Source organism: Hylobates moloch, unplaced genomic scaffold (genome assembly GCF_009828535.3).
Source record: "Hylobates moloch isolate HMO894 unplaced genomic scaffold, HMol_V3 SCAFFOLD_10, whole genome shotgun sequence".
NCBI classification, from domain to species: Eukaryota; Metazoa; Chordata; class Mammalia; order Primates; family Hylobatidae; genus Hylobates; species Hylobates moloch.
Window position 1 is genome coordinate 109,672,076 of NW_026652285.1, and position 11,486 is coordinate 109,683,561.

The following is an 11,486-nucleotide window of genomic DNA, read 5'->3' on the forward strand; positions in this document are numbered from 1 at the left end:
GAACTCCCAATCTCAGGTGATCTGCCCACCTCGGCCTCCCAAAGTGCTGGCCTCCCAAAGTTCATGAGTGAGCCCAGACATTCCATCTCTGGGTCCCCTGGTACTTGCCAGTACCCCAGACACCCTAGAGGAGTGAAGGGGCTGATGAGTCCTGGCCTGCCTGAGACACACATTGGGGTTCAGGCTGGGCCTTGCTCAAAACATGCCTGTCTGGCCGGGGGCGGTGGCTCCCGCCTCTAATCCTAGCGCTTTGGGAGGCCGAGGCGGGCGGATCACGAGGTCAGGAGCTGGAGACCATCCTGGCTAACATGGTGAAACCCCGTCTCTACTAAAAATACAAAAAAAAAAGCCGGGCGTGGTGGCAGGCGCCTTTAGTCCCAGATACTCCAGAGGCTGAGGCAGGAGAATGGCGTGAACCCGGGAGGCAGAGCTTGCAGTGAGCCGGGATCGTGCTACTGCACTCCAGCCTGGGTGACAGAGCGAGACTCTGTCTCAAAAAAAAAAAAAAAAAAAAGTACCTGTCCTACCAATGTCAACCTCATGGAGTTGCAATGGTGTGATGCGATTATGAGCAACTGCTTTGTGAAAAGAAGTGGAGCTTGGTGGGTGCTCCCTAGGGTAGTTGAAAAGCACTGGTGTCAGTCCAGGTTCCCCCAGAGGTTGACTTGAAACGGATTCGAGTTCAAATTTTGTCTGGGCCTGGTGGCTCAGACCTGTAATCCCAGCACTTTGGGAGGCCAAGGCAAGTGGATCACCTGAGGTCAGGAGTTCAAGACCAGCTTGGCCAACAGGGTGAAACCTCGTTTCCACTAAAAATACAAAAATTAGCGGATGTGGTGGCACACACTTGTATTCCCAGCTACTTGGGAGGCTGAGGCAGGAGAATTGCTTGAACCCAGGAGGCGGAGGTTGCAGTGAGCCAAGATTGTGCCACCACACTCCAGTCTGGGTAACAGAGTGAAACTCTGTCTCAAAAAAAAAAAAAGTCGAAATTGTTAGCTTGAGGGAAGACCCCAGGAGACAGCAGCAGGAGAGTAAGGGCATGAGGCAGGGAAGGGGGTGCTACCAGTCCAGTTGCTGTGGCAGGAGGTTGTGTAGGTACCATCCTCAGAGTCCCTCCCCGAGGGCCAGGGGAGCCAAGGCATTCACCCCTCACCCTGCTGCAGGGGGCCCCAGCATTCACCGCTCACCTTGCTGTCATTGGTTGGAGGCTGTTGCTGGCAAGGTGACTCCTTGGCTCCAAAGCCGAGAAAGACTTGCAGGTGTTGACACAGCGCAGTGCTGTGGGCAGTGCCCAGCTGGCTTGGGAACTCATACCTACTCCACCACAAGCCGGCTGCTTTATCTACACATTCTACCCAGGTATGAACGTGGCACCCCTGCCTCTGTGTCCTGCGAGGGTGGAATTATGTAACGCTGGGGCGGCGCTTCCTCATTGCAGCATCCCTCTCCCATGGGCAGGCACCTTAAAAAGAAGCCCTTGACTCCCCCGTCCCTTTCTGGCCACTGCCTCATTTTCCTGCTTCCCATCCCAGCAAAAGTTTTTAACAGGTTTGTACTTGGCGTCTCCTCTTATCTCCTAGTTAATTCGTTTTCTATCGCTTTATAACAGCCACAAAAGAGCACCCATTTATTATCTCACGGTTCTGCGTGTTAGAAGTGCAGGTGGGTTTGACTGGCGTCTCTGCTGCAGGTCTCAGGGCTGAAATCAGGGTGTCGGCTGCCTCAGCTCTTAGCAGGGGCCCTAGGGGAGACCTGGGCTACAGGCTCCTTCAGGTTTTTGACATTCATCTCCACGTGGTTGTATGAGGTCTCCGCTTGCTGGCTGGTGGCCTGGGGTTGTTCTCAGCTTCTAGAGGTCGCTCACATCTTCAAAACCAGCAAGACTTTCTTTTTTTTTTTAGACAGAGTCTGGCTGTGTCACCCAGGCCAGAGTGCAGTGGTACAATCTCGGGTCACTGCCACCTCCACCTCCCGGGTTCAAGTGATTCTCCTGCCTCAGCTTCCCGAGTAGCTGGGACTACAGGTGCCTGCCACCATGCCCAGCTAATTTTTATATTTTTAGTAGACATGGTTTCGCCATGCCAGCCAGGCTAGTCTCGAACTCCTGGCTTCAAGTGATCCACCCGCCTCGGCCTCCCAAAATGCTGGGATTACAGGTGTGAGCCACTGCGCCCAGCCAGAGCCAGCCTTTCTAGTCCTTCACATCTTTGATCCTTTCTGTCTCATTTCTCCCACCTTCAGCTGGAGAAAGCTTTATGCCTTTATGTATTCCTGTGATTAGATTGGGTCCACCCAGATAAACAGGATAATCTCCCTATTTTAAGGTCACTAATTGGCAACCTACTTACATCTGCAAAATCCCTTTTGTTATGTAACATAATATTACAGGTGCAGGCATGAGGGCGTGACACCTTTGGGGGGCATTCTGCCTACCGCCCAAGTCTCCTGGCAGCCCACTCCAGCTGGACTTTCACCCCTCCCACTGCTGAAATTGCTTCACACCAATGAACAAAATCAATGAAAGCCCCTGCTCATACTCAATTGAGGGGGGCAGTAATGAGGAACCATACACCGCATTGGCCAGTGAGAAATGCAATGGGGAGAACAAGTCCATCACCATAAGGCAGTCAGAGGCCCTGCTGCAGGGGTGGGCAGAGCCGTCCTCTGAGAAAACAGCATTGAACATGCAGTGGAAGGAGATGGAGTGAGCCATGTGGCTATACAGGGCAGAACATTCTTGGCAGAAGGAACAGCCTGTGCAGAGGCCCTAAGCTGGGACACGTCTGGCACGTTTGGAAATGGAGAGGTGGGGCTGGGTGTGGTGGCTCACTTTGGGAGGCCGGGGTGGGTGGATCACTTGAGGCCAGGCATTCAACACCAACCTGGCCAACAGGGCAAAACCCCGTCTCTACTAAAAATACAAAAATTAGCCAGGTGTGGTGGTGCATGCCTGTAATCCCAGCTACTCAGTAGGCTGAGGCGGGAGAATTGCTTGAACCCGGGAGGCAGAGGTTGCAGTGAGCCAAGATTGCTCCACTGCACTCCAGCCTGGGCGACAGAGCAAGACTCTCTCAAAAGAAAGAAAATGGAGAGGTGGCCGATGCACTGGCCACTGAGAAGCAGCAGCACATGCGGCGGCTGGAGGGGCGGCAAGTACAGGATGAACATTCAGATCTGAAATCTGAGATGCTGCAAAATCTGAACCTTGTAAGCACTGACATGACACTCAAAGGAAGTGCTCATTGGAGCATTTTGGATTTTGGATATGGAAAGCGCCATCAGGCAAGTATAATACAAATAGTCCAAAATCCAAAATCTGAAACACTTCTGGTCCCGAGCATTTTGGATAAGGGACACAACCTCTCCTGGTAAGTGGTGATGTTTGGACGTGTAGTGGAGGGGTGTGTATGTCAGGATGGGCCTGGGTATGCTGCAGTAACAACCCCAAGTTCTCAGCGGCTTAGCCAAATAAAAATGTGTTACTTATGCTACATGTTAAGGTTACAAGGCAGTTGAATGTATAAGTAGAATATGTTTGAGTATAGAGTTCACAGAGATGTCCAGCCTGGGAATATAAGTTTGGCATCATGGCTGGGCGCGGTGGCTCACGCCTGTACTCCCAGCATTTTGGGAGGCTGAGGTGGGCAGATCACGAGGTCAGGAGTTCAAGACCAGCTTGGCCAACATGGTGAAACCCCGTCTCTACTAAAAATACAAAAATTAGCCGGATGTGGTGGTGTGCACCTGTATTCCCAGCTACTTGGGAGGCTGAGGCAGGAGAATGACTTGAACCTGGGAGGCGGAGGTTGCAGTGAGCCGAGATCATGCCATTGCACTCCAGCCTGAGCAATAGAGTGAGACTCTGTCTCAAAAAAACAAAAAAAAAGTTTGGCATCATTGGCACATTTATTATATTTAAAGCTCTCTTAGAGACAGGTGCAGTGGCTCACACCTGTAATCCCTGCACTTTGGGAGGCTGAGGTGGGTGGATCGCTTGAGCCCAGGAGTTTGAGACCAGGCTGGGCAACATGGCAGGATGCTGTCTACAAAAAAACACAAAAATTAGCCAGGCATGGTGGCCCATGCCTGTAGTCACAGCTACTTGGGAGGCTGGGGTGGAAGGATCGCCTGAGCCTGGGGACATTGAGGCTGCAGTGAGCCGTGATGGGGCCACTGCACTCCAGCCTGGGTGACAGAGTGAGACCCTGAATTTTGGAGGGACACAAGCATTCAAACCATAGCAAAACTCATAAAACTGGATGAGATTACCACGAGGGAAAACGTGGATGTAGAGAATGCAGCACTATTCACAAGAGCAAAGACGTGGAATCAACCTAAATGCTGCTGTCCTGGTGGCTCAGGCCTGTAATCTCAGCACTTTGGGAGGATGAGGCGGGCAGATCACCTGAGGTCAGGAGTTCGAGACCATCTTGGCCAACATGGTGAAACCCCGTCTCTACTAAAAATACAAAAATTAGCTGGGCGTGATGGTGTGTGCCTGTAATCCCAGCTACTTGAGAGGCTGAGGCAGGAGAATCGCTTAGTCTAGGAGGCGGAGGTTGCAGTGAGCCAAGATTGCGCCACTGCACCCAGCCTGGGCGACAGAGCAAGACTCAGTCTCAAAAAAAAAAAAAAGAAAGAAGCAGTGGTACATATACACCATGGAATACTATGCAGCCATAAAAAATGAGAGCATGTCTTTTGTGGGAACATGGATGGAGCTGGAGGCCATCATCCTTAGCAAACTTACACAGAATAGAAAACCAAATACCACATGTTCTCACTTATAAGTGGGAGCTAAATGATGAGAGCTTATGAACACAAGGAAGAAAACGATACTGGGCTTAATGCCTGGATGATGAGATAATATGTACAACAAATGCGGTGACAGGTGTTTACCTATGTAACAAACCTCACATATCCCCAAACCTAAAGTAAAAGTTTAAAGTTAGGCTGGGCGTGGTGGCTCACACCTGTAATCCCAGCACTTTGGGAGGCCGAGGTGGGTGGATCACGTGAGGTCAGGAGTTCAAGACCAGTCTGACCAACATGGCAGAAACCTGTTTGTAAACCTCTACTAAAAATACAAAAATCAGGCCGGGCGCGGTGGCTCACGCTTGTAATCCCAGCACTTTGGGAGGCCGAGGAGGGCGGATCATCTGAGGTCAGGAGTTTGAGACCAGCTTGACCAACATGGAGACACCCCATCTCTACTAAAAATATAAAAATTAGCCGGGTGTGCTGGCAGGCGCCTGTAATCCCAGCTACTTGGGAGGCTGCAGCATGAGAATCCCTTGAACCCAGAAGTTGCAGTGAGCCAAGATGACGCCACTGCACTCCAGCCTGGGCGACAGAGGAAGATAATAGAGCCAAAAAAAATAATAAAAATTTACATTCAATAAATAAAATTTGTAAAAGGATATTTATATCAGTGTAGTATGTGAAGTAAGGAAAAGATAAAACTCACTTTTTAAGTAAAACTGAGTCGTCTTCTTGAATTATGTTGTAATCTTTATCAGAAAAATATGGGAAGTTATTATTATTATTATTATTATTTTATTTGAGACAGTCTTGCTGTCACCTAGGCTGGAGTGCAGTGGTAAGATCTCCGCTCACTGCAAGCTCCGCCTCCCAGGTTCACACCATTCTGCCTCAGCCTCCAGAGTAGCTGGGACTACAGGCGCCCGCTGCTAATTTTTTGTATTTTTAGTAGAATTGGGGTTTCACCATGTTAGCCAGGATGGTCTCGATCTCCTGACCTCGTGATCCGCCCGCCTTGGACTCCCAAAGTGCAGGGATTACAGGCATGAGCCACCGCGCCCGGCCGGGAAGTTAATTTTTAGTTTTTAAAAGTTCTGTGGTATTTATTGAAGTTTATGTATTATGACTATAACAGCAAAAAATGCGCATTACATTTCTTTAAAATGCTAGATTAAGTATCATTTAAAAAAAGAGAAGGGATACTTAATGCTATCATATTAAGGGGGAAAGAGATTGGAAAGAAGAGGACTCAGTAGAAAACAAAGATGTGAAGTAGGAGGAAGACCCGCAAGGCAGCCCCAGCTGCTGCTGCGTCTGGTAAAGTGAAGATTGGGGATGAATCAATGGATTTAGCAACACAGGGGACACCCGTTACCTTGAGAAGTACAGTGCCAGTGGAGGGGTGAGGGAAGACGTCCAAGGGTGTTGGAAGGAATGAGGGACAGGAGTTGCAGGCTGAGATGGACGCTTCTTCCGCAGCATTTTGCTGAAAAGGAGCAGTGAAGGGAGCTGAGGCTGGAAGAGGGGGGAGGTCAGGAGCGCGTTCGTGGTGCAAAGGACATGGCACTGATGTTCACCCATGGGGACAATGGTGGAAAGGGATGAGGCGTTGGCTGCAGAGGAGAAGGGATGACGAGCTGCACCGGACAGGGCAGTGCACCTTGGCGGTAGCCAATATGAAGGTTCTAGAAAGGCTAGTAGGTGTGTTGGTGGGAGTTTGGGGAAGTTCTTTGTTTTCTGGGGTGAAAGGGTCCCCCTCTGTCTCCCAGGCTTTAGTGCAGTGGTGCAAATACGGCTTACTGCAGCCTAGATCTCCTGGGCTCAAGCGATTCTCCTGCCTTGGCCTCCCAAAGCACTGGGATTAGAGGCGTATGACACTGCCGGGCCAAGAGAGTTTATTCAGATCATCTTCTTTTGTTACTTTCACTTTCTCATAAATAACTGAAAGAAGTCAGTTGGCCCTTTAAACTCTATGTCAGGAAAGTCAGATCACAGCATGCACTTTCTGTCCGCCACGTTCCACAGGCAATGGTCTTGCCAGAAGGTAAATAGTCTACACTTTCTCCAGCCTACAATAGCAACTTTCTCATGACCCTTCCAGCCTCCTCCTGCTGCCTGGTTCCAAAGTCAATGCCATATTTTAAAAATATGGGGGCCAGGCACAGTGGTTCACACCCGTTATCCCAGCACTTCGGGAGGCCGAGACGGGCGGATCACCTGAGGTCAGGTATTCGAGACCAGCTTGACCCACATAGAGAAACCCCATCTCTACTAAAAAAAAATACAACATTGGTAGGGCATGGTGGCTCACGCCTGTAATCCCAGCACTTTGGGAGGCCGAGGTGGGGGGATCACAAGGTCAAGAGATCGAGACCATCCTGACTGACATGGTGAAACCCCGTCTCAACTAAAAATAAAAAAAAAAATTAGCTGGGCGTGGTGGTGCGTGCCTGTAGCCCCAGCTACTCGGGAGGCTGAGGCAGGAGAATCGCTTGAATCCAGGAGGCAGAGGTTGCAGCTGAGATTGTGCCACTGCACTCCAGCCTGGGTGACAAGAGCGAGGCTATGTCTCAAAAATAATAAATAAATATATATATATGTATAAATAAGCTGGGCATGGTGTTGCATGCCTGTAGTCCCAGCTATTCAGGAGGCTGAGGCAGGAGAATCGCTTGAACCTGGGAGGCGAAGGTTGCAGCGTTGGCCTGGCGCAGTGGCTCATGCCTGTAATCCCAGCACTTTCGGAGGCTGAGGCGGGTGGATCACAAGGTCAGGAGTTCGAGACCAGCCTGACCAATATGGGGAAATCCCGTCTCTACTAAAAGTACAAAAATTAGCTGGGCATGGTGGTGGGTGCCTACAGTCCCAGCTACTCGGGAGGCTAGGCGGGAGAATCTCTTGAACCTGGGAGGCAGAGGTTGCAGTCAGCCGAGAGTGCATCACTGCACTGCAGCCTGGGCAAGAGAACGAGACTCCGTCTAAAAAAAAAAATTATGGCAGTATCTCACTTCTGAGCACCAATTTCTGTTCCAATTATTATATCTATTGCTGCATGACAAACCACCCCAGGCCAGGCGCGGTGACTAACGCCTGTAATCCCAGCACTTTAGGAGGCTGAGGTGGGTGGATCACCTGAGGTCAGGAGTTCAAGACCAGCCTGGCCAACATGGCAAAACCCTGTCTCTACTAAAAATACGAAAATTAGCTGGGCATGGTGGTGGGTGCCTGTAGTCCCAGCTACTGGGGAGGCTGAGGCAGGAGAATTGCTTGAACCCAGGAGGTGGAGGTTGGAGTGAGCCGAGATCGCACCACTTCACTGCAGCCTGGGTGACAGAGTGAGATTGTCTCAAAAATAATAATAATAATAATAAACCACCCCAAAACTTAGTGGCTTTAACTATGTATTTTCTCATGATTCTGTAGTTTAGGATGGGCTTAGCTGGTTGTTTCTGCTGTTGTTGGCTAGGGTGGTAGGTTGCGTCAATTGTCACCATCAAATTCTCCCCTCCACGTGAGTGTGTGTTGCTCCTATGACTCTTTTTTTGTTGTTTGTGTTGTTTGTTTGTTTTGAGACGGATTCTTGCTGTCTCACCAGGCTAGAGTGCAGTGGCGCGATCTTGGCTCACTGCAACCTCCACCTCCTGGGTTGAAGCAATTCTGCCTCAGCCTCCCGAGTAGCTGGGACTACAGGCACGTGCCACCACGCCCAGCTAATTTATACACATATATTATATATGTAATATAATACATATATTACATATATAATGTATTATATATGTTATATATATTATATTTTATATATATATTTTTTTGAGACAGAGTCTCGCTCTGTCACCCAGGCTGGAGTGCAGTGGTGTGATCTTGGCTCACTGCCAGGTCTGCCTCCTGGGTTCATGCCATTCTCCTGCCTCAGCCTCCAGAGTAGCTGGGACTACAGGCGTGGGCCACCATGCCTGGCTAATTTTTTGTATTTTCAGTTGAGATGGGGTTTCACCGTGTTAGCCAGGATGGTCTCGATCTCCTGACCTTGTGATCCGCCCGCCTTGGCCTCCCAAAGTGCTGGGATTACAGGTGTGAGCCACTACACCCAGCCTTGACTGTTTTTGTTTGTTTGTTTTGTTTGTTTGATTTTGAGATGAAGTCTCACTCTGTCACCCAGGCTGGAGTGCAGTGGCGTGATCTCAGCTCACTGCAACCTCCCCCTCCCGAGTTCAAGTGATTCTCCTGCCACAGCCTCCTGAGTAGCTGGGATTATAGGCACGTGCCACCATGCCCAGCTAATTTTTTTATTTTTAGTAGAGATGGGGTTTCACCATGTTGGCCAGGCTGGTGTCGATCTCCTGATCTCAAGCGATCCGCCCACCTCGGCCTCCCAAAGTGCTGGGATTACAGGCATGAACCACCGCGCCCAGCCTGTTTCATTGCAATTCTTCCAGTTAAAGCAAGTTGTGGGCCAGCCTAGGTTCCAGGGGAAGCCCGCCTGGTGGGAAGAGCAGCATGGATGCAAAGATTGGCGGAGTCTTTGAGGAACCACCATGCCCTAGGAGGGAGACTGCTGAGGCAGAGGAGGGTTTTGGAGGAGGAACAAGACTGACACGTGTTTACCACACTTTTCTTTTCCCTCCCTCCCTTCCGTTTTTTTTTTTTTTTTGAGATGGAATTTCGCTCTTGTCACCCAGGCTGGAATGCAGTGGCCCAATCTCGACTCACTGCAACCTCCACCTCCTGGGTTCAAGCAATTCTCCTATCTCAGCCTCCCGAGTAGCTGGGATTACAGGCGTGCGCCACCACCATGCCCGGCTAATTTTTTTGTATTATTAGTAGAGATGGGATTTCACCATGTTGACCAGGCTGGTCTTGAACTCCTGACCTCAGGTGATCTGCCCACCTAGGCCTCCCAATGTACTGGGATTACAGGCGGAACCATCGCGCCCGGCCCACACTTTTCATTTTCTGTATGTTATTATGCTTTGACATCTTGGGGGGCTTTACTAGTCAGGGAGGCACTGCCCCTCCCAGGGCTGGCTAATTCCCAGAGCTAGCAAACAACTTTATAAACACCAGTCCAGAGCCCATGTCCCCAGTCTCTTCCTGATCTGACTCTCACACCCCAAGCCAGCATTTCTCCTGCCCTGCATCCCCCAGGGACAGATACCAGACAGCTAGAGCCCCCTGCTGTGACCTAGAGCCTGCTGACATGATTCAAGCTATCTAATCCTAAACTTGCTCACACTTACCTACCCTGCCTTGTCCATTTTCACCCTGAGGAAAACACAAAAATGGCTCTGGATCATGCTCTCTCCTGGCTCCTCCTGACCCTGGTGCTTCCCCTTCTGGCCCTGCATGGCGTGGTGGGGCCCTTCCTCCTGAGAACCACGAGTACCAAATCTTTCCTTTGTAGCACTTGTCTCCTAGTCTGTCACTTTACCATACCTGATTCAAACAAAACCCAGGTACTTTTAGGATATAGGTCAAGAGGCTGGAAGGATTGCCTGTGTGGATTCGGAAGCACTGAGTTTCCACACTTGGAGATGGAGAGAATGACAGTGAGTTAGGAGCTAAAATCACCAAGAAATGAGGATGCTGACCAGAGCAAAGGTGGTGCTGGTGATTCTGAGACCAGGAGGCTTACACATGGTAGCTCCCAGGGTGGAGAATGGCCTGGGAGTGTTAGGAAGGAGCCAGGAGGGCCTCCACCCCACCTACAGACCCAGACACCCGAAAGCTCCAGGGGAAGCCAGGTTTTCATTAGAGTGTGGCTAAAAGTAACGTTCAAAGAAGAGTCTAATGACAGGGCGGTTGGTGCTGGTGGTGGTTTCTGGAACACAGGATGGGTGGGAGATAGGGTTAGAATCAAGGATATGCAGAGTCCTGTGGGGCTTAGATTGTGGCTGACCTGGGATAAAGGCCACCTATGTTCTATGTCCGTTGTCTTCCATCTCAGTAGCTTGCAACACAGTCTGTCTGTCCCTTGCTTGAAACACTTTCTTTTTTTTTCTTTTTTTCTTTTCTTTTCTTTTCTTTTTTTTTTTTTTTTTGAGAAGGAGTCTCGCTCTGTCGCCCAGGCTGGAGTGCAGTGGCGCGATCTCGGCTCACTGCAAGCTCTGCCTCCTGGATTCACGCCATTCTCCTGCCTCAGCCTCCCAAGTAGCTGGGACTATGGCGCCCGCCACCATACCCGGCTAATTTTTTTTTTGTATTTTTAGTAGAGACAGGGTTTCACCATGTTAGCCAGGATGGTCTGGATCTCCTGACCTCGTGATCCGTCCACCTCGGCCTCCCAAAGTGCTGGGATTAGAGGTGTGAGCCACCGCGCCCGGTGAAACCCCCTTCTTTCTGACTTCTGGCATGGCCGACTGCCATTCAGGAGGGCTGTCCACAGTCCTTGCCATCCCATGGCACCCTTCCCTCTTGTTCAGAAATTCTGCCTGTGTTGGCAGGAAAGTGTCTGGAGCACGGCCAGTTAGACCCACCTCCTGAAACATCGGAATCCCAAGGGAGTCAGCTGGGCCTGGGGCTTCAGGGCCTCTCCCAGCCTGGCCTGGGGGCCCCTCTCCTTTTGCTGGGGTGCCAGACTCCTCCTCCCTGACCTGTTACCTTCTACCAACTAGGGATGGCAACATTTTAGTGCTTGACTCCCAGGCTCATGCACAAAAGTACGTGGTCCATTGGGGATCAGTGGCACCTCAGACTCTGCATGTGATGACTCTCCCACCCGCAAA